The sequence below is a fragment of the Artibeus jamaicensis genome, unplaced genomic scaffold (assembly GCF_021234435.1).
Source record: "Artibeus jamaicensis isolate MK-2021 breed Jamaican fruit bat unplaced genomic scaffold, CSHL_Jam_final contig_477, whole genome shotgun sequence".
NCBI lineage: Eukaryota > Metazoa > Chordata > Mammalia > Chiroptera > Phyllostomidae > Artibeus > Artibeus jamaicensis.
In genome coordinates this window covers 3,563,595-3,584,255 of record NW_026521854.1, presented here as the reverse complement: position 1 = coordinate 3,584,255, position 20,661 = coordinate 3,563,595, and the positions used below count along the sequence as shown (strand labels likewise).

Sequence of the window (20,661 nt, the reverse complement as noted above, 5' to 3'; positions counted from 1 at the left end):
CAGCACCAGCCTAGAGTCTTAGACGCAAACTCCCCGAAATGCAAACCCATCTATCCGACAGAATTGCCTGGCATCTCCACCAACACATCTAATGGTGCACACTCAACACATCCAAAACAGAACTCCCAGTCTCCGCCCCCACCCACTGCCACTGGGAAACCTGCTCTCCCCCATCGTAGTTAATGACATCCTTTTGATGGCTCAGGTGGAAAATCTTGATGTCCTGTACGATTCTACTTCCTCTCATGCTCACATTGAATCCATCAGGAACTCCTCTCCCCACCACCCCTGTACACCACTCAAGCTGTGTCGGCCTCCCTGCAGTCCCTCAGACACACCAGGTGCATTCCTGCCTCCAGCCTTTGCACTGGCTGGTCCCTACCCCTGACTGCTCTGCCTTCCTGGCATCCTCTTTGCTTAAACATCCTTTTGTCAATGAAGCCAACGTTGCAGCCCTCTTTAGATGGCAAATTTACCCCATCCCAACACCTTCAATCTCCCTTGTTCTGCTCATTCTCTTTTTTCACATTGGACTTCTAGAAAGCTGTACTGTTTTCAGTATATGTCTCCGTGTTTCTTTTTCAGTATGGATTCCCTACCGAAGGTGTTCTTTGCAAGACTTAGAGCTGTGTCTGTTTTGTTCACCAGTGCATCCGTGGGACTCGGTGCTTGGCACAGTGCAAGTGTTTGAGGAATGAATGAACATGGGTTTGAAGTGAATGGTGGTCCCGGGCCCACACCTTTCCTCAGGGAGCCGTGTCCTCTGCACAGCTAGTCTGACCTCTTAGTCTCTGCTGCAGGGAAACAAGGAGACATGGGTCTGTTTCACACATAGGGTGAGGGGACAAAACTGATTTGGGTGAAGAGAATGAGAACACAAGTCATAGACTGGGAGAAAATCTTTGTAAAAGATGTAGTTGACAGAGGACTATTTCCAAAATATATAGAAAACCCAACAAAACAAAACAAAAAGCAACCTCTTAAAATTCAACCATAAGAAAACACACAAAAAATGGACAAAAGATCTGAACAGACACCTCACCAAAAATACATATACCCATGGCAAATAAGCATATGTCCACATCATATCATCATGGAACTGCAAAGTCAAACAGCCCTGGGACACCACCACACGCGTCAGAACGGCCGAGACCTACAGCGCTGACGACAGGTGCTGACGCGGACGTGGAACAGCAGGGACCCTCGTGCGTCTCAGTGGCGATGCAGAACAGCACTGCCACTTGGGAAGACAGTTTTGCTCTTTTTTATAAAACTAAACATACCCTTACCGTACAATCCAAAGACAGTGTTCCTTGGTGTTTACTCAGAGGAGCTGACAGTGTATGTCCCCACAAAAACTTGCACATGAATAGCTATAGAAGCTTTATTCATAATTGCCAAAACTTGGAAGCAACCAAGATGTCTGTCTTTCGGTAGGTGAAGGGAAAATAAACTGGTACATCAGACTGAATATCGTTTAGCCCTAAAGAGAAGTGAGCTATCAAACCGTGAAAAGATGGAAGAATCTCAAATGTATACTACTATGGGGGGGACACAAAACCAGAATTTATTTATATAAAAATCGTGTATTTATTCTTACATGTTTAAACTTTAGTCACCTTCAAAGTTCTCTCCATTTGGTGCAATAAACCTATTGAGACGTTTTTTCCCATTGCTCAGAACAGTTTTTTGAACTAGATTTTGATGCCTTTTAGTGCTGTTCCTTTTGTTTGTTTGTTTGTTTCACCGCTTCCACATTGACAAAGTGTTTCTCTTTGAGGACTTCTTTCATCCAGGGAAACAAATAAGTTACTGGGGATGAGATCAGGCGAACAGGGAGGGTGGGGCATGGGGGTCATTCCGTTTTTGGTCAAAAACTGCTGAACACTCAGCATGGTGGGCAGGTGCACTTCTAAATCACCCATCATGAAACGGGCAAACGCATTGGAAGAGCCTTTAAAAACAAAGAAACAAAAAAAATTCACTGAGGCCGAACACAGCCTCTCACAACAATGCCAGCTGGTACACTGATACGGGTGGGTTCCTAGGACACTCCCCTAGCAGGAGAAACCTGTACTACAAGGGGCCCACCCCCTAGGAGACAATTCCATTTTGGGGGGATCCCCCTCATAAGTAAAAGAAGCCAATCTGAAAAGGCTGCATACTATGTAATTCCAACTATATTACATTCTGGAAAAGGGAAAACTCTGGAGACAACAGGAAGGTGAGGGGTGCTGGGGTGAGCCGTGGAAGGATGGACGGGCAGAACACAGAAGATTGCTGGGGCAGTGCGACCCTGTTCCATGGCACCGTAATGGTGGGCACACGTCATTACACACCCGTCCAAACTCACAGAATTGTGAACCAATTGAGTCCATAATGTCAACTATGGGCTCTGGTGATAGTGACCCTTCAGTGACAATTCATCGATTGTAACAAATGTAACATCCATTCCCGGTTGTCAATAGTGGGGGAGGCTAGGCATGTGTGGGGTCAGGGGATATAGGAGAACTTTGTGTATTTTACATTTAATTTTGCTGCGAACCTAAAACTACTCTTAAAAAGACTGAGCGAGCCACTGGTCCGCCCAAGGAGTAGATTCACGAGCTCTGACTGGCTACCTCTCACCTCTGCAGGGAAGGGGCTTTGTTCGGAAACAACTGTCATCTCAAAATTATCAACATTGAGGCTGGCCTCAGAATGAGGTTTTAGGGGAACATCCTGGAAGATTCTCTGCAGGTGCCCTGGATTTGTTTCTTTGCTGCTCAACCAAAGAACGAGGGCGGGGCATGGAAAAAAAAAGACTTCCTGTTGCTGCCCCCACTTTCCAGTCCCCACATTTCAGGACTAAGCAGGACACTTTCATCCACTGACATGTTGCTGGGCCCTGCGGGTGAGGGATGGAGAAATAGGGAAGCAGGACAGCTGGGACAGACAGCAGGACAGGGGCAGGAGCCGAGGCCCAGCCTCCATCTAGAAGCCAATGTCAGAGAAGCCCCTGGATCTCCCTCCTTTGTTGACCCCTCCCGAGTGCCCCTAGTGTAGCACTTCTCGTCTAAGGACAGTTTACTCCCAGGTCAGGGCCCGATTTTGTCACCCCATCCCTGCTGTAGAACACACTCATTCCTGCCTCTCAAGGTCTCTCTGGAATAGTAATAGTCACCTCAGATTTAGCACTGAGAGATTTACATATATTATCTCAATCAATCCTTATCAGCATTCTTATGAGATCCATACTATTATGTGTGAAATCCAGCTACTTGCCCAAGGTAACGGGCTAGAAAACGGTGGATCCAGGATTCAAACCTGGGGCTTTCTAACTCAAAAGATACAGTCTACTTCCAGCAGGGTTAAGCCCTGTGTGCACTGCCCAAAGACCCCTCGGCGAACGCACGCCTGGGGTCTCAAATCCAGCTCTTGCTCCCCTTGCCAAGCCATGCCTCCCAACCTAGGGATGAGTTGGGGCAATAAGCAGACTCCTCTCTTTACTTTACACAAAGGGGCTGAGTCTGCTGGTCACAGTCTCCATATGTGCAAGGAACAGGTGAGGCCAGGGTCAACTGTGAGTTTTCTGTTAAGACGGGAAAGGAACAACAGCCAAAAGCATTTTTTGTAAGTACTTTGGAAACGAAGAGGCGGAAAAGCATTCTCTCTGTTACTACCAAGGGAGACAAGGTCTCTCAAAAGGCTTTCGGTCGTCTGGGCCATGGACTCAACAGCTACTTTGAGTTCCCAGCCAAGACTTTTGAGTCCTGATTCCTGACTTCCAAGCTTTTTGCTAGATTAGGAAAGGTTAGATTCAGGAGGGAGAGTGTTTCTACAGGCAAAGTGAAGTCACAGTTTAAACGGAGCAAGGTTCCACCCAAGTCTCCCTTTCCTGGGTGAGCATGAAGCCAAGGGGGCAGGAAAGTCTTCCAAAGCTGGTACAGGTACCAGAGAGGCTGGTTGTACATCAATTGTTCTTCTCAAGTTCATTATGGCCTTATAGTTTTCTTCTTTCTCTTCGTCGTCAATTGTGGAGGAAGGGATGAGAGGAAAAGATATCCTGAGGTGGCTATTCCATTTTTCTATTTTCTATAGCTCATCAATACAGCATTAAAGGAACCCTACTAACAGAGCTGCAGATTAAATACGTTACACTCAACGCCACGTCATCATTGCCTACATTACCCCTCTCAAAAAAAATTTTAGAGGGGAAGAGAGGGCAAAAGAGGGAGAGAAACATCAATGTGTGGTTGCCTCTCACACGTGTCTGGACTGGGGGACCAAACCTACAACCCAGGCATGTGCCCTGACTGGGAATCAAACTGATGACCCTTTGCTTTGCAAGGCGGCACTTAATCCACTGAGCAACACCAGCCAGGGCCCCCTCTCGAATTTTATTCTTGAGACAGTAATGCTGTCCTTACCACACTGATATTCATTTTAATTCCCAGGGATGAGGTCACCAGCAGCCTGAGGAGTACATGTGGAATGAGGAGGGTAGTCCCTGACCTTGACCCTGAGAGCTATTATGGGAGACTTGGGGGTCAGCCTAATGTGCCAGCTTCAAGATTTGTAGGCTGCAGGCCCTTGCCCACTCCTCTCTGGGCTCCGCATGCTGCCTGGTTACCACATTTTTCCCTTCCTAGGGGGCAGCGCAGATTGCTTAGCCAATGGAGGTGAAAAGCCCAGCCCAGCCGGGAATTCCCTGACGTCTTAGTGCCCCTAAGGAGCCAGAGTCCAGCCTCTGTGCCCCTCCGGAGCTGAAGGAATTTCAATGAAAAGGAAATAAAGTCAGAAGAGGGGACAGGAAAAGGAGTCAATAGCCCCTTTTTAAGTTCCTGGGAAGATGAAGAGGCAAAAAAATTATTATTTCAATTACTATGAAAATGTATTTTATTAGAAGACGGGGATTCATCACTGGCGCTCAAAAGCCTGAAAAGCAATATCTAGCGCTATAATACCCCTGTCTCCAAGCAGGGAGAATGAGGTATTAAGTCGGAAGATGAATGTTTTGCAGTTCAGTTAACTGCATCCGTTAAAAAAAAAAAAAAAAACACTAGTTATAAACTTGCTCTGCATCCCCCACCCCTCCGCACGGAGGCTGCCTCTTGCTAGTTCCCCACCCCCGTATCTTCAAGGGTCTCGACCCGCCTCCCTTCACATTTCTGTGGCATACGAAAATTCAAGACTGAGAAAGGAAAAAAAAATCAACAAATTAAATGCAAACCAGAGGTTTTTTTTTATTATTAAAAAAAAAGTTGCATCTAGTTCAATTGTTGCAAAGTGCGACACTGTAAATGCGGTGCATTCTTATGTATAACAGCTTTTTCTTCCACTCCCATGGCAGCTTCAATAACGCTGCACTTCTGTTCTGCATGAATAAATATGTATAAAATGTAACGCTGCCGAGAAACAAAATCCGATAACTGAAAGATACCATTTCTTAGGTTCTGGGAGCAACGCGAGGCACCAGCTTTTCTGATTCTTTGGTATTTATGTAAGGAGCCATTGACATGATAATGAGGAACTTATTATTTTACTTTTTTCTGGGGCAAGTTATTTTCAGCTGTTCATCAGGGCTTTAAGAAATGGAGGTTTTGGTGGTCCACCTCCCCATTTCGTTTTCCAGGTGGGGTCTCCGGCTGCTTCTCTGCTTCCCCGTTCAGGCCTTAGAGCCCAGGCCGCTCCGTCTCTTCCTTTTTCCGCTCAGGGAGTCAGCCTTGTTAGGAGAGTAATGAATAGACCCCTGAGAGCAGCTTGGCGCCCCAGCCTGCTCACCCTTGAGACTCACAGCCAGGTGATTCCCAAACCTCCAGCGCAGGCCCCCGCTAATTATGCGCAATTCCCACCCCCTCAGTGGTAACCCCACCCCTTTCCTTCCTAGTCAGGAAATCATATAGGATATTGTTTTAGTAAAAATCTTAAAGATGAGCTTTTTTTTTTTTCCTAAACAAAGGACATGGCTCATAAACTTTGGCACTTTCTGGTGTGCGCCACAATACTTGGAGACCCTCTCGCCGTGTTGATTTGCCCGCACTGTCCCAGGGGGCGGAGCTGATGAGAAGGAGGGACCCCGCGCCCCCCACCCCCACCCCGTCCTGGTCCTGCCTCCCCGACAGGCTGGCTCCGCCTACCTGTTCCAGCCAACTCGCAATCACACGGTCCTGCACTCTGCGCAGACAACACCCTGGTCTTCCACATCTTCTTGTCCCTACCTTAGCTCTCCCCTCGGCCTGGAACCCTCTTTCCGGCTTTTCTAGGCTTGGTCTTCTTGGCGTTCAAGATTCAGCTCAAATGTCCTGTCCTCTGTAACCACTTCTTTGTTAAGCAGCTCCTTTTGCTTCCTATTCGACTATAGTTATGTGTCTGCTGACTCCTGCTGCCAAGTTCCTGTAGAGCAGAGATGAGCCTCACGACTGCCTGATCGCCAGCACAGGGTATCCGCGGAGAACTTCAGCCAGGGTTTGCCGAAGGACTGAAGGAATGGACTGCCCAGAGCAGATGGTATCCAATTCATGCTTCAGCTTCTCAGGGTTTGCCTTTGGGCCCCATTCCAGAGAAGGATTTGCATGACATTACTTGGGAGCGCCTGAGGAGCCAGACACTCCAAAGGAGGTTGCTATCCAATGATGGGGTGTCCCTGCAGCAGTGACCAGTGGCAGCTGGTCTCTGCCTCAGCTCTTGGCCTGGGCTCACTCCACCACCCTGCCTCACTGCTGACAGTGTATGTTCACAGTTCTTCGATCGTCTCCATAAGCAGGACTTAAGTATATAGATGAGGAGTTAACGAATGGGCTGGGAATTGTTTCCTCCACTCTTGAAACGAGGCAACTTGGTGGGACATTAGCTTCCAGGGAGCAAAGCCAAAACCTGGTTCTGTCAGCAAGAGGTGTCAGCAAATTTCTGTGATGTTCAAAGTAGAAAGGAAGGCTCAGAGTTTCGCTGCATCCTCCCCCCTTCAGCTGCTGTGTGACCCTGGGCCAGTTCCTCACCCTCTCTTATCTTTAACATGGGGATGAGAGCAGTGCCTGCTTCACACAGTCCTGGTGAAGATCTTACTGTAGATCACAGCACGTGTCTGGAACAGAGAAGCCTTCCACAAACACTGGCAAGTTTAATTATCACTTGGGTTTCAGGGATTTTGACATATACAGTACAGGGTCCGGTACAAATAATGCCCTTTTTTATTACAAAATCATAAGCCTGTAATTCTTAACATATCAATATCATACTCAAGCACACCATATGACATTTTAGGTGAAATTTTCAAATTAAAACTATAAATTATTACACCCATATTATTACCCTACCAACCACACTCAAGCGGACGTTACTTCTGCTGGACCCTGTATATATGTATCTAGTGGACACCGTGTTTTGGACTTCTTCCTCCCGAAATGGGGCTCTGCTAATGGTCAGAAGACAGCCAGGCAGTGACAAGGCTCTGTGCTGGGTGGTTTCCTCAAAGGAGCCCCTCCACCTCAGGGAAAAGGTTTCAGAACCATTTCCACTGTGTTGGTGACTCCAAACCTTCCTCACTCCTTTCTTGTCCTTGGATGTCCTTGGATGTATAAACAGGATCATGGGGCTTTGGAATAAAAGGGCTCTTGGTGTATAGCGGGCATCTAGTTAGAGAGTTGGTTTTCCTGACTAACACCTGGGGACGTGTGGAAGCTCATTTGAGCCCCTGGGTTGGTGGCAGTCCTTGTGCTCTCATGCCCTCGGGGGATTGGCTTTCTTTGCCCTTACAACAGCCCCCATGGCCAAATGGCTTCAAAGCGGAGCAGAGAGGAGGGTAGGGGAGGAGCGCAGGCCCTGGTGCTGCTCCTGGTGGAGCCAGAAGCAGAGGTAGTTGCCAGAAGCAACTCCCTATGGACACACAGCAGGTAGGGACAGCAGGAGGCCCCCAGCCCAGCCCGACTCACATCCGGGAACTCACCCACCCTGCTGTCTAGTTCTGCTGGGAAACCTGCAGGGGATGCTGGGCATGTGGGTGGCCCTGGGGGCTTTCCTCCAATGGAGAGCAGCTTCTTGGTGTAGCTCCTTACGAGAGCTGCTTACATTAACACTGCCTCAGGGACACCTGAAGTGTGGGACAGGAGTTGGGGGGAGAGAGGAAAACTCAGGGTAAGTGAGAGGACAGCTCCCTCACCCAACTACAGAGGACATGTACCCACCTGCCCGTCCCTTCACACGCGGCACGCATGGAAACGCTCTGTCCGTGGCTTGGTAGTAACCAGGCAGTACTATCACAGGGCCTCATGCTCGGCCTTTGTCCCCAGCAGCCCTCCCCATCTCCTGTCACGCTCCCCTGGAGAAGGAAACTCGTGGGGTCTCCGGCAGTACTGCAGGTGACATGTGTTTGCGGGTGAATCTATAGCAGCAGCCGACAGGACAAGCAACTGCCTGGAGGGGTTGAGTGGGGAGAGGGTGCCGAGGGAGGAAGGGGCTAAGTCCCTGCCATGGATAGTTAGAGAACAGAGTAAGTAGTAAGAGGGCTTTGGGGCCCTCTATTTCAAACTGATACAGCGCGTCGAATCTGTACAGAAACTGTGGGAGAGACTGGAGGGCCAGCAGACGTGGTGAGAGAGGGGGCTCCCACAGCAGGCAGAACTGGGCGGTGCTGAGAGGCCGCCTGCCTCTGGGTTGCACTTCCACACTTGGTCTCGTGTCACTGTCCCTGCTGCACCAGGCAGTGAGATCTCTGCCAGCGGAGGCTCCTTGTCATTGGTTACCCTGTTCTTATCATTCCGATGGCAAAATAGACCAGGGAGCCCATGGCACCCCCAGAGGCAGGGCCCGTGGGAAGAGAGCCTCCTGCCCCCGGCTCTTCCCAGCTGCTCTCAGGACTCTTTGTGCTCAGTCAGCTCTGAGCGGAGCAAGAACTAGGGGTTGCACCACCCAGCTTCGGCAGAGGAGGCTCGGGTGCATGGACGAGGCAGCAGACTGAACACCCGGCCCACACTGGAAGCCGAGGGAAAAGAGCCGTTGTTAGTAAGGTGTGATTGCTCCCTAACTGTAGCCATCATGATCCAGCCACCATGTGCAGGCCTCGGAGGCTGCAGAGGACATCGGGAAGGACTCAGCAATCACTGGTGTGATTCTTATCAGAGAACAATGGTGTGAGCAAGAGCTGCAAATTATAACTGCTATTCCCAGTTCCGTGTGGCTCAGACCCACCCACGGCATCTCCTCCATGTACTTGATCTCCTGAGCTAAGAAAGAGCATGGCCTTTCTTTGTGAGAAAGAATTTCGCACCACCAAGACCTCCCCACGGTGGATGGCGCCACGAGGCAGGCAGGCTGGCCGCACAGTGCAAGTGCACGTCTCTGAGGAGGTGCTGGACATCCTTTCTTAATGCTGGAACTGCATCTGGTCTCGGTAGCCCCCAGGCAGCTGCTCCCCAGCAGCAGGGCTGACCGTGTGCACCCTGCCCTTCCCAGCCTATCGCCGGGCCTGCACACCCAAGGCCCTCAGTCAGTGTCGCGGACGCATTGGAGTGGTTAGGAGCAGAGACGAGATTAAAACCCAGTGGGGAGAGACAACTGGCTCTCAAGGCGATTGTCAACTTTGAGAAGCATCAAAAGTGGTGGAAAGAACCTTGAGATTATTGAGTTGCAACTCCAGGTTACAGAGAAGAAAACAGCCCCAGAGTGACTGAGTCAGGCACTCCATCTCACACAGCTAGTTGGGGGCAAGCCCAATGCTGGCTGGTCAGGGAGGACAGAGAGCAGGGTGCAGGGGCGCTTTCCCGTGCACGGGTGCTTTCCTGTGCGGGGAGCTGTGATTCCAGGCCTCCGCGTACGCCCGCACTTGAAAACAAAACCGCGTGATTCACCGCACATGTGCGGCAGCAGTGCAATTATCTCTGAGGTCTCATCATTGATCGATGAAAGTTTTAATTACCCAAATCTCCACATCCTCCCCCACAGGAGGAAAAAATATATTTTCTGGTATGTTGGGTTCATCGTAAACTCCAGCACAATCCTATGCCGCACAGGGGGGCTTGCTGTGTTTGCATCAGAGTGGGGCTGAATGCTGTTCTTTTTCGTCCCTGCAGCCGAAAGCAGTGTTCGGATTGCTGCACGCACTGAGGTCTGGCTGCACATCAGAGACGCTGCCTGCAAAGCAGCGTTGGCCTGAGTGAGGGGCAGCGGAGGGCGTGCAGCCGGTGGTGACGGGCCCCAGGCCAGGCCCAGAGGACAGTGGATAACGGGGAGGGAGGACAGGGCAAGGTGTGCGGCGCATGGGCCTCGGGGAAGTCTCAGCTGAGCAGAGGGAAGCCTGAGTGTTGGTACCACCCGCAGAGCACCCGTGTCACCTTGCCCAGTTATGTACTGTCCCTGCCCATCCACTTTGCAGGGTTTTTGAGTCAAAGGACATGTGAACTTATTCAGAGAGGCTCAGATGGCTCCAGAAATGTGAGGTATTGTTATTCTGGGAGGAACGTGGTGATCGAGGCAGTAGGTAGCCACCTCGAAGTTTAAAAGGGAAAAAGAACAATCCCAACCTCTCCTGAGGCTGCTGTGTTTTGCTTTACCCCCGGACTGACCCGCTCTTTCACGGCAACAGTCTGGGTCATATTTACTTTCTTCCTGGTAGGAACTGAGGTGCTTTGAGACTGGAGTCTCCACCCTTCACTGAGCAGGTGCCACCCCACAGTCAGTGCCTGAAGCTCTAGGGGACATCTCAGGGTGCTGTGCCCTTGTCCCCAGCTCTGCTTTTCATACTCAGGGCTTGGGGAATGACTCAGAGAGAGGGGGAGCTGGAGGAGGCCTTTGTCCCCATTCTGTCTTCAGCTGGTCCTGCCGAGGCGGGGGTGAGGGCGGTGGGGGGGTGTCTGTGGTGGAGCAGTGACAGAGGGAATGCGCCCAAGGGGACTCTGGCTTGGGGGAGCCCCAGCCCCAGACTCTGCTCAGAGCAGAGGTCCTCCCCTCCACAGATGCTGTCAGCCCTGAGGTCCTGCCGCGTCCCCAGAGAAGGGAAGCATGGGGCCTGGCTGGCTTGCTCATTCCTCACCCTTTCCTGCTCTACTCGGTGTGGGGCAGAGGGGTGTGGGCTGGACTCTGTAGGCCAAGTTCCCCAGACTTTCCACAGCATTTGGCCTCAGTCCGGGCAGGGTCACGGAGAGGCACTGACAGGCAATTAGAGGGCATGCAGGAGGGAGCAGCCAGCGCAGCTCTACCCCTGCCCCTTGGCGGTGTCTTCCAGGGACACCGACCCCGGACTCTGCTAACTCCACATCCTCCTGTTCCTTGTCCCTCTAGCCTGCAGTAACAGTGACCTCCTCATGTTGCCTCCCATCCTCCCTCCGGCTTCTCAGACCTCCTATCACTTGCATGATCATCTCCCTGCTTTAAATCCCCTGTTTTCAGTCCTTGCAGTGGCATTTTGTTGACCTGGCTGGACCTCACTGGTGGCTCCCTGAGTCCTGAGGCAGCAGCAGCCCCCTGGCCTCTGATGGAGGACGTGCCTGGTGTGCGGAGTCTCCCAGCCCACAGCCTCACCACGGGGAGGGCCAGGGCCCGTCCGACTGGTGCTCGCACAGCCCCCGTAGTTATTTGTTCGCTTTTCTCCTGCCTGTGCCCCCACCCCCACCTGGCTGAGTGCAGGGACCTTGACTGTCTCATTCAAGGCTGGGCATCCTCAGGGGCCCAGAGCCACACCATGTCTCTTAAGGACACAGACTATCTGTTGAAGGAAGGAATAAGTGAAACCCCTTAAGTTCAGAACAGTCTCCCGCCTGGGGCAATGCCTTTGGGACTCACTGTCCCTCGGTGGGGCTGCCCTCCTGGAATTAACATCTGTTGCTTCGTCACACCCGTTTTGCGTGGTGCTGCCTGTGACAGAAGAGGCAGCAGGGCACAGGGAGGAGGAACGAGGCTTTTGGCTTAAGACTTGGCCCTGTCACTCACTGCTCGTATGACTGCCAGCACGCGACTTCACCTGTCTCTCAGCCCCCATTTTCCTGGCTATAAAATAGTAATGGGAGGAGCCGAGTTGTCCTAGAGTAGTTCTAAGAATGAAACAGGATAATACATGCAAAGGCCCGGTCACCCTGCAGGTGTTCAATTTCTGTTACTCTGATCATCACCATCATCATTTCAGGAGTCTCAGCTCCACAGAATGGATGCAGGCGGAGGACAGAGGGGACACGGCGAATTCTCTCGTTCTTTGTGAGGATTAGCCACTATTCATCTCCTTAGTTTTTCTGCTGCTTCTCTCCATCCTTTCCCCCAATTTTTCAGGGAAACGAAGCAATTAGCTAAGATCAATCTCATTTTCTTGAAGAAAAAGAAACGGAAGCCCCCAGGTGGGCGGCAGCCTCCCCACAGCCACACGGCTCGGTATTGGCGGTGCTGAGAGGCGCAGGGTTTCTGAGTCACACTCCACAGCAAACTCGGCCGTGGCTGGCGCTGTCCACAGCCGGCAGCCCCAGCCGGAGGCTGCTGGGAGCCTTCCCTCCCAACCCCGCAGGTCCAGGGCTGGGGCGGCCTTGCAGAACACACACGGCTTGTCCTCCTGTGCAGGTGGTGTGGCCACCGTGGCCTGTTTGCATCAGGGGTCTCGGGTTGCTCCAATGGGCAGGAAGCGGGGAGGCGGCTGATGGTGTGGGACTATGAAAGTGTGTTAGTTGTGTCTTTTTATTCTGAACTTTGGGACATCTTGGGGTCTTACCGACTCTAGGGAAGTTGTCCCTCTTGGAACTACCTAGTTCCTGCCAGCAGAGCAAGCCTTCCTTATGCAAACCAGCAACGCAGAGTCCTCACACCTCCACCACCTTCTTGGTCAGCTCTCACACTCAGCTCCTCTCACCTGCACGGAGTCGGCACCAGACAGCCAGGGACAGCCCTTATATGCCCCTTTTATAGCCTGCTAAAATTATTCAAACCATCCAGTCCCCGGCCTGCTGCCCCTGACTCACCCATTCTTTCCTGGGAAACCTCCGGAAAGACTCTTGGTCAGTTTTCCACTGGCTCTCTCTGCCCGATAACTGACCCTGGTGCCTCCCCAGATGGCCCGGGTGGCCTTTATGCCTCCCGCTTCTAGGGACGTATGGATATAAGCTGCTTCCTTCATGACAGCCATTTTCACATTTGTGCGTCTTACCGCATCTGATTCAGACAAGTCCTGGTAACACAGCAGGGGCAGCTATCTGTACAAGCAAGGATTTTGACACTTTTTAGAGGTTTGGAAATTCAGGACCTGAAAGGATCCTTATCATACCCTCAGCTGCATCCTTGTTCCACATCCTAGCAGATGTGGAAATAGCCCCTACAACCCCACAGGGCACCTTTCTTCACCATTTCACGTTGACATTGGTCTGAATAGTGTTCGTCAGCACCACGGCCATCTGCCCCACGGCACACCCTTACACACCCAGATTACTTGGCCAACACTGGCCACTCCAAAGCTGACACCTATGACCTCTCTGAGTCCCCAGGGTCATGACCAGACCTCAAACTCCCACCCCTGCCTTCTTCTCCAAGGGAAGGCTGGATCTGCACACACAAGAAGTTGAGCTGGAGATGGCACACAATTAGTCCCTCCGACATACAAATTTGTTCCTGAAACTCTCTGCCAACCTGCTAATGAGTCGTCTTGAACCTTCCGTGCTGTTACCTCTAAATTTGCAGCCTGCAAGGATTTGAGTTCTGTGGACAGCCTCACATTTGGTTTGGAATTACAGGCTGAATTGCTGCTCACTCCTATTATTGTGCTGTCAGTCTTGTATTAGCGCATTATAATATGGTACACTGCATGCATCTCTCTGTGTACCACAGGCCTCGTTGTCATTGGTGGAATCATTTCGTCTTATATGATGGTAAGCAATTATTTCATCTTGGGCGGCTTAAACTCTGATTACTGTATACTATTAATATGGGATGCAAGAAGGGGAAATCTCTGCCAGTTCTCAGCTCTGGCATTCAGAAATACTCATGCTGAGTCCCTGACACCTGGACATACATCCCTAGATCTGAGAAAGGGGTCGGGGGTGGGGCTGAGTGGCCATAGCTTGGCTCAAGGGCTGATGAGTCAGTGAGCGTGGAGGTAACTGAAGAGGCTCGTGGAGAATGTCCCTCTGTGTCCCATGGTGGGCTGCCCCCTTACAGAGAGGGCTTGCACACACGCAGATCTCAAATGCCAGAGCCTCCTCACGATGACTACGAAATGCGTCTGGTTCTACCACCTAGTTAGAAGCAGTTACGAAGGTTGAAGAGCTGCTATCTGAGACTCATAGCCCCACTCTGTGAGATAGGCTCTCCTAATTAATAAGACAAGGAAGACCGGAAAGTTGCGAAAGCTACCTGGCAGGGTTTGGAGCCCGCTGTCACCACAGGGGATGAGAGCACTTCCTTCTAGGCTGAGCCTGTTATAATGTCAGGATGGTGTTCTCCGATCCCAGTGGGACAGGGGAGTGCACTGGCTACTAGGTGGAAGCAGGCGTAAATTATGGCTCAGCCTCCAGGAGAGAGGTTAATCAGGGAAGAGTCCGCTGATGAGATGTCCTCACTTCAGGACTGCCGAGAATGCCGGGAGAGGAAAGAGGGAGAGGTCCCTCTGTGACTTGGACACCCTCCCCACTCAGCCCTGGGTGCTCTCCGACCTCCTTTTTCCTCTGAGTGTGGTTCTCACTTGTCCCCAGTTTGAGTGACCAGTTCAATTCCACGTCGTCTCTGTTTTCTCCCAGTGTCCTCTCCTTAATGTTACTGTATCCTCCAATGTGAATTTTTGCCTCTGTGTCTTGGCTCATCCTATTCCCCTGCTTGCTTTTTTTTTTCTGGTCTGAAAAGCCTTCCCTTTTCTCTCTGCTTACCTATCCATCAAGGTATAGCCAGGCTTGCCTCTTTCAGGAAGCCCCACCCTACTGTGCTGCTCTGTCCTGAGTCACAGTGACGTTCACTATCAGAAATTATCAGGTCACACCTAACACAAAGCTCACTGCACTCTCCTGAATGACGTGCACACTACCTGGAAGAGAGAATGGAGTGTCGGCAATTCGGCAAGTCCAATGGAGAGTGAGACAGTCGCAAGAACAGGTACTACCTGGCCCCAGGATGTGTGTCATCTCGCTTGATGCTAATTAGTGAGATAGTCCTTACTTATCGAAAGCTTATGAATACTGAATACTTTATGTGAATCATCTTATTTAATCTTTGCAATGATCTTGTGAGGCTAGCTCTCTCATTTTTCCCTTGGCAGACAAGAAAACTGAGGCTCTGTGAGTTTAGGTGACTTGCCTGGGGCCACACCAGGCTGACCCAGTTGACACCCAGGTCTGGCCAATCCCGGCACCCACCCTCTTCCTCTGAGACCAAACACAAAACCAGGCTGGCAACATTCTTTTGCATGAGACAAGCACTGAGGCAGTTACGCCAGCTGCCAGTCCCTGTGTGTCTGCCCCTGGCTGAGCACGCGACACAACTGTGGTCCCCTCCTCTCTGCTCTTCCAGGAAGCTAACACTGCTTCTTTGCTAAAGCAAAGGAGCTGAATGAAGTCTCTAGTCTCAGAGGTTTTGTTTTTTTTTTAAGTGCTCTCATGATGCCCAGCTTAGAAGGACAGCCCGCGGGCATTATCTTCCATCTCTGGCCTGTGCTGCACTGTGCTACGGAAGCTGCTCTGGTCACACCAGTGACTTTCTGATGAAGCCAGGACTTGTGCATCCAGATGAGTGCTCCTCAATGGTATGTCCTGGGGTCTCTGGGGATGCCAGCCTGTGTCCCAGGCACACGCCAGGAGGCAGGAATGTGGAAGCCCCTGCAGCCAGGAATTGCCTTTTCTGTCAGCTCATACATCCCTCCAGCACCTGCCTCCTGACTCCCTGGTCCCATGCTGTGCAGAGAGCCAATGGGTCTGACCCCTCAGAGGAGTCAGCCTCACTTCTCCCCGGCGGCCTTTCCCGGCGATCTTTAGGCATAGTGAATGCAGAGTTACAGTTCAGGAGGGAAGTTGCACTTTCCCACTCACTCATTCCTTTATCAGTCATTTCTTCAACAACAAAACCCTTATCAGACACATACTGATGCTGCAGATCAGCCCTTGGTTAGGTGCCAGCACTGCCTACTTTTGCACTTTACACATAGACAAGATGGGTGTGACCGAAGCAGCCACCCACCATGGACTTCAACAGGGGGTCTGGCTGCCAGGGTGTGTGGAATCACCAAGGCTTCCTGACCCACGATCTGGCAACAGTTTCCCCTTCCCTGCCTGTAAGCCACCACATTACTGGAACATGTAAAAGACACTCCTAAACCCAGGCTGGTGACCAGGAGGCCACAGAATGCAGCCCACAGCGGCCAGAACCTGGCACGAGGTTTCTCGGTCTCTGAGCAGGCCAACTATGGGTTCATAGCAGCGGGACTTTGAGGGTTTCTTAAATTTCCTGAGCTGGAAACAATGCCTGCTTCATGGAGTTGTAGGATTCAGTGGAGTCGAGTCTACAAAGCATTCAGCACTTTCCAAGTCTGTGGTCTCAGGTCAAGGCCAAGACACAGGGGCAGAGAGAGGCAGGACCCCTTTCTGTTCAGAGCCAGGCAAGGCCCTGCTGCTTGGCAGCCCTTGAGGGGGGCTCCAGCACCCCATCAGCCTTCTTACCCCAGAGCAGTGGGCAGGGTCACTGGCCACTCTGTGTGACAGTCCCCATTCCTCACCTGGAAGCATGAGGGGCCACCCGAGATGAGTGAGCCTGGGGGAGGGGGTGCCTAGGCGGTAGCCACAGCCACGGCCCTGGGCGACTGGAGCAGACGGGACACCCCCCCACACACACAGGCACAGAGGTCCACATGGGGGGTGCGGTTAGCAGAGCTCTCAGCTGCCGCATGGGTCTGGTGAGAGAAGCAGAGGGCGGGACGGGGGAGCCAGGGACCCCCACCCTGGGAGTGCTGCTCAAGGCAGGGAGAGCCAAGTTGGGAATTAGCTGGTTAGTCCAGCTGTGGTTTGTCCTTTCTTTAACTCCTTGGGACTTGTATTTCTTTATGTTTCAATCCTCCCGAGTTGTGAGAAAATTTCCAATATATTTCAATAATATTTTACCGAATGAAGTTTTATTTTTTTAATTTCTTTTTTTTATTGATTATGCCATTATAGTTGTTCTATTCCCCCCTTCATTCCCCTCCACCCTACCCCCCATCCCCACCATTACCCCCCTTTAGTTTATGACCATGTGTCTCAAGTTCTTTAGATTCTATATTTCCCATACTATTCTTTCCCCCCCATCAATTTTCTATCTACTGTCTACGCTACTTATTTTCTGTACCTTCTCTCCCCTTCTCCTCCTCCCACTCCCCTATTGCCAACCCTCCTTGAGATCTTCATTTCTATGTTTCTGCTCCTGATCTAGCTGTCCTCTTAGTTTGCTTTTGTTTTAGGTGTGGTTGTTAATAACTATGAGTTTGCTGTCCTTTCACTGTTCATGTTTTTTTAACTTCTTTTTCTTAGATAAGTCCCTTTAACATTTCATATAATAAGGGCTTGGTGATGATGAACTCCTTGAATTTGATCTTATCTGAGAAGCACTTTATCTGTCCTTCCATTCTAAATGAAAGTTTTGCTGGATAGAGCAATCTTGGTTGTAGGTCTTTGGATTTCATGACTTGGAATACCTCTTTCCAGCCCCTTCTTGCCTGTAAGGTCTCTTTTGAGAAATCCGCTGACAGTCTGATAGGAACTCCTTTACAGGTGACTGTCCCCTTAGCTCTTGCTGCTTCTAGGATTCTCTCCTTCATTTTAATCTTGGCTAATGTAATGATGATGTGCCTTGGTGTGTTTCTTTTGGGTCCAACTTCTTTGGGACTCTCTGAGCTTCCTGGATTTCCTGGAAGTCTATTGCCTTTGCCAGATTGGGGACGTTCTCCTTTATTATTTGTTCAAATAAGTTTTCCACTGGTGGCTGTTCCTTTCCCCCTTCTGGTACCCCTATAATTCGGATGTTGGAACGTTTAAAGATGTCCTGGAGGTTCCTAAGCCTCTCCTCATTTTTTTGAATTCTTGCTTCTTGACTCTTTTCTGTTTGGCCATTATTTGCTTTCTTCTGGTCCACTCCATTGATTCGAGTCCCAGTTTCCTTTTCATCACTATTGGTGTCCTGTGCAATTCCATTCATTTCGATTAGTTTTGCCTTCATTTGTTCGTCTAATTTGTGACTAAAGTCAACCAGTTCTGTGAGAATCCTAATCACCAGTGTTTTAAACTGTGCGTCTGAAAGTTTTGCTATTTCTTCATGGCTTAGATTTATAGGCTCTGGGGCTTTGAGATCTTCTTGAGCCACTTTTGGTCTGTTCGCGCCCGTTAAGTGTGAGGAGCGGAGCCTTGGACTCTCAGGTCGCTGGGTTGTGACTCGGTATGTGGGGGCGTGGTCAGAGCAGGGAAATGGCAGCCCCCTCTGCTGTTTCTCGCTGCTGGGTGAGGAGCAGAGCCCTAGGTGGTTCACCAGGGTGGGGCTACTCAGGTCGCTGTATGTGGAGGCGGGGTCAGAGCAGGGAAATGGCGGCACCCTGTGCTGCCGCCCGCCCTGGGGCCTGCTCAGTCCCGTAGTCTCACCGCCCACTTCCTTGCTTGTCTATCTGCGCAGGAAAGTGTGACCACAGTCAACCCGCAGCCTTGCTCCCCCGCTGTTTCCCCGCGGTCGCTCGCTGAGTCGCTTACTAGGTCCAACCCTGCGCCTGGGTTCCGCACGCCCGAGTCCGTCTGACCGAGTTTTCCTGTGCAACCCCGCTCCGACAGCTGCTGGTTTCGCCCCTTATCGGTCAGGCTGAAGCATTCGTTGTTATCAGACTTCCGAAAAGTTCAATTTTCTGTGTTCTGGCTGTGTTTTCTGTTGCTAATATTTAGTTGTCTCTAAACTTGGTTGTGAGAGAAGGCACGGCGTTTCCACCTATGCCTCCATCTTGGCAGAAGTCCCCGAATGTTTTATAATGCTCTCTGACTGAAACCCTTCCAGGTTCGTGTTCTTCAGAAGAAGAGTCTATGTCTGGGGGACGCACACACATGCAGACTGGTAGTGGGGGGTTGCGGGAGAGGCGGAGAGCTGAGTGTGAGACTAAGTTTTCACTATGACCTTTATACTCAAAAAATGCAGTACTAGCGACAGTGACAACTATAAAGAGGGGGTTCACACCCTGAGTTTAATTGCTTTCCACCACTTTCCACTGAACCATCTTTCCCACGTGTCTGTCTCCTGCGGACACTGCGAACAGGGTGAGCCAAGGAAGAACTGGTGGTGTCAGCCTGGGTTCTGAGGCTGGGGCTCTGACCGAGGTGGCCACCCAGCCTGCCCACCTGGAGCCCTGCTGAGTGGGGCCATGCTGCCTGCCCAGGGCCACTGGCACAGCTGGGGGCGATTCCTCTGAGTCCCCATATTTCCCACCAGGAACAAATTTTCATAACCCAGTATTTCCATGATATTCTCATTACTCTCAACCCTGCCAGCTGTCAGGGTCCTCTGCCACCCCACCCTTCGTGCCCATGGGGCTTATTGCTCACCTCCCCCCTGGAACCCAGCCTGGCATCCTCTCCTCCTGGTCAGGAGCGTGCTGGACTCAGCTTTGCTGGGGTGCACCCCTTCGCCTTGTTCCCTCTGCAGGGAGTGCTGTTGCCTTACCCCTCTCCCGGCTGACTGGGGCCAACCCCAGCCATCCCTCAAGGCCAAGCTCAAGTCCTCACTCCTCCAAGAAGCCTCCCTGCCTTCTGCCCAACTGCCATGCTTTCTCACACTGCCAGTAACTAGGGTCACTGTGGGATGGCACCACTGATAAGTGCCTCTTGTGGTTCGAGGTTTCGTCTCCCCAAGGGCCTCACAGTCTCCACGAGAGCCCAGCCCCCGCTCTGGCATTCTATGTGCCCACAGCCCCGCTTCCGGCTACCCACATCTTCCAGCCTCAAAAACAACTTGACTTGGAGTCAAATGACCTGGGTTTGACTTCTGGGAGCCTAATTTTGCACAGCTGTAAAGTGGGGTCGGTCTGCCAGCTCCAAGAGATGGTTGAAAATCAGGGCTCAGGGGAGAGCAGGCCGGAGGAGGGTCCATGGGTGTGAGAAGCAGCAGGAGGGAGAGGCCAGGCCACCTGAAGCCGCAGGAGCCCCTCAAAACAGGAACAATGGAATGGGGCTGAGGATAGAAGGGGGGCTTTGGGAGTGAGCCCAGCCTCACTGGAAGAAGATGCTTCTCCTTTCTCCCTCCTGCTCCAAGGCCCTGGGGAGCTCAGAGTTTTGGGAGATGATAAGCAGAGGAGAAAATTAAAGGCAAGAGAAGTCTGAGGAAGTCGTCAAAGCACAGCCAGGCGAACAGAACCCTGAGGAAAGGAGGTAAAAGGTAATGCTGTAAATTACAGCTTAAAAGCCTCGTTTTGGGCAAATTGCTTTTTAACAAGCAGACAAGCTCTATCAATAGCACCTACCGTATGTTTTTATAAAGTGCAGAAATATGTTTCTAAAAGGCCAGTAAATAAAGTTCCTATCGATTTGAACTCAAGTGTAATCTGTTTTTCTGTCTGCCACCAACACTGGTAATAAAGCAGAATCATGTAATACGGTATTTCAGCTAATGTGACTATACATCACTGCAGGGGCGCCCTGCTCTACAGCGATCTATCATTTTCTATTGGTATTGCTTAGCTGCAGAATTTATAAACTTGCTCCAAATTGATGCAATGTTCAATTTTCTTTTCCAATTTAT

General features: G+C 51.1%; 1 protein-coding gene across 1 annotated transcript in view; it reads right to left on the bottom strand.

Moving 5' to 3' along the window:
* The window catches only part of PEBP4 (phosphatidylethanolamine binding protein 4), a 245,740-nt gene that overhangs the window by 132,516 nt on the left and 92,563 nt on the right, over positions 1-20,661 (bottom strand). The gene's annotated exons all lie outside the window — the stretch shown is intronic.